General features: G+C 44.3%; 1 pseudogene; it reads left to right on the top strand.

Moving 5' to 3' along the window:
* Nucleotides 1-1,539: 1,539 nt before the first annotated feature.
* LOC130122279 (U2 spliceosomal RNA) lies at nt 1,540-1,654 on the top strand (annotated as a pseudogene).
* The last annotated feature ends 549 nt before the right edge of the window (nt 1,655-2,203 follow it).

Here is a 2,203-nt window from a genome sequence, read left to right as displayed (position 1 = left end):
TATGTGGTGTTTTCCGTCGGAGGGGGAGAATGGATTTGCAGAATTCAACATGCAGTCTCAGTTTGATGTTTGTCCCGTTTTTATTTTTTAAATCTTGGTTTGCGAGTGAACCCCAGACCTCGCAACCAGAAAGACCAATGGGTTCTATATCACAGAGTCCAGATTTGAATTGGGATGTCCAACTTGATGTTATTTTTGATTGTGTAAAAAGCCCTTCTTGCCGTGTCGGTCAGGGCATTCACAGCTTTGGTGGCTATACCAGCGGTGCTGATATTAAGGCCAAGATAGGTAGGGTTGTTTTGGGGTTTTTTTTGGTATGTTCTAGAGTGGTCAAATCTGGAGAGAATTGATATCTGTGGTTCTGGAGGCTGGGTATTTTTTTGGAATATCATAATTTTTGTCTTGGTTAGATTCATTGTCAAGGCCCAGGTCTGGGAGAAGCCGTTACACCCCTGATTCTATTAGTCAACCAGTAGTCTTTGCTAAGGACCTTGACTCAGGCGTGAAACTGCTTGGTTGGAACAAAGACCTGCACCCACACTGGCCCCTTCCGGATCATGTTGCCCATCCCTGGTATAAACCGTGAGAACGGTATGAACATGGCTATCATAACGTAGTTTTGTCTTTGTTCTAAATGCCAAAAAAGTCTGCTCGGTCCGTTTTGACACGGAGGATATCACCGGTCTAGAGGCTTCTGAGAGCAGGTCATCTGGCCTGCTTTGGTGTCCCTTTGCACCGATGAGTGGATTGTGTGATTTGTTTTTTTCCAGTGGACAACATTGGTTCAGCACAGTGACAGGCCGCTGCTCTCTGACTGCTATCATTGTTGTGTTATCAACCTTTTTGTTGAAAACAAAATAGAGGCTGCTTGGGTTGAATTTTTTATTTTCAAACGTGCTCCTAAAAATGTTTACAGTTTACGCACATTTATTTTTAGTCGCAAATGTGAGTGAAGTGCTCACACTGTCGAGCCCTAAAAAGAGACTTTTATTCGATCATTATTGCCCGTCATCTGTCTGTACAGCTGTGCTGGCTTTGATAAGACAGGGAAGTGAGGCCTTGCACAGCAGTTTTCACAGAGTAATTTTCTACTCCCTCCGAGGACGGGAGATCAAACAGGAAGTGAAGATTTCGTCGAAGGATGAGCTCGCATCCCTTTTCTCACCAAGCAGACAGTTTCTTATGCCTTCTACGAAGCATTTAAAAATGCATAGCTGCTCTGGCTGGTATTCCAGATGTTCAGACGAGAAGGGCGGTGAACAGATGCTGGTATAATGATCCAGTGTTCGCCACAGCCTCCGACGGTTAGCACTTCATTACCCATTTGTTCCATTCAGCTCCATTCTTGGCTGATGACACACTGGTAATTATGCCAGCGTAAATGTCACCATAACTCAGAGGCTGAAGCAGGCTGAGATAAGTGCACATTAATCTTTATCAAGTTAATCGCTTAATGGTGTCAAAGAGGCTGAGGGGAGGACGTCGGTTTTCATAAGGATCTGCCCGAGGAGAATAGGTGTCGCTTTAACGCTTAACCATATCGCGTCTCGGCCTTTTGGCTAAGATCAAGTGTAGTATCTGTTCTAATCAGGTTAACTATGCCTGTAGTATAACTGGTTATGCTGAAAGGAGATGTGATGGCCTGGCAGCCTGTCCAGGGGGTCTCCGGGCCTGCCGCCCAATGACTGCTGGGATAGGCTCCAGCATCCCCGCAACCCCAAGAGCAGGATAAGCGGTTTGGGTAATGGATGGACAGATGGAGGTTATCTGAAAGGCTCTTTCTTTCGCTCCATCGTCCCTTTACAGCTGTTGGGCCCTTCTCCTGTACACAAAATATGCAGCAGAGTTAATCATAGACAATGGGTCAGATATAACACGATAGGATGTCACGAGCAGGGCTTAAACTCACAACAATGTTAGCAAAGTGTACTTCACATTCAACATCTTTTTTTTATTTTTTCAGAGCAGTATTCACGTGCAATGTAAAGTAAGCACTGAAACCTGTCACGAAACTGAGATTTGACCAGAAATGTAAAGCACTTTGAGCGGCTGTTGCAGCTAGAAAAGCGCTATATAAAATGCAACTTGATTGATTGGTTGATTGGTTGATTATAGTTGAGGATATAACAGTGATGATTGGAAAATGTATTAAGTTAGAAATGCATCATACTGTGGCGATGGAAGAATGGAGAAACGGAGATCT

The sequence above is a fragment of the Lampris incognitus genome, chromosome 12 (assembly GCF_029633865.1).
Source record: "Lampris incognitus isolate fLamInc1 chromosome 12, fLamInc1.hap2, whole genome shotgun sequence".
Taxonomy (NCBI): Eukaryota; Metazoa; Chordata; class Actinopteri; order Lampriformes; family Lampridae; genus Lampris; species Lampris incognitus.
Note: the sequence above shows the minus strand (reverse complement) of the source record. Positions and strands in the feature narration are given on the sequence as shown.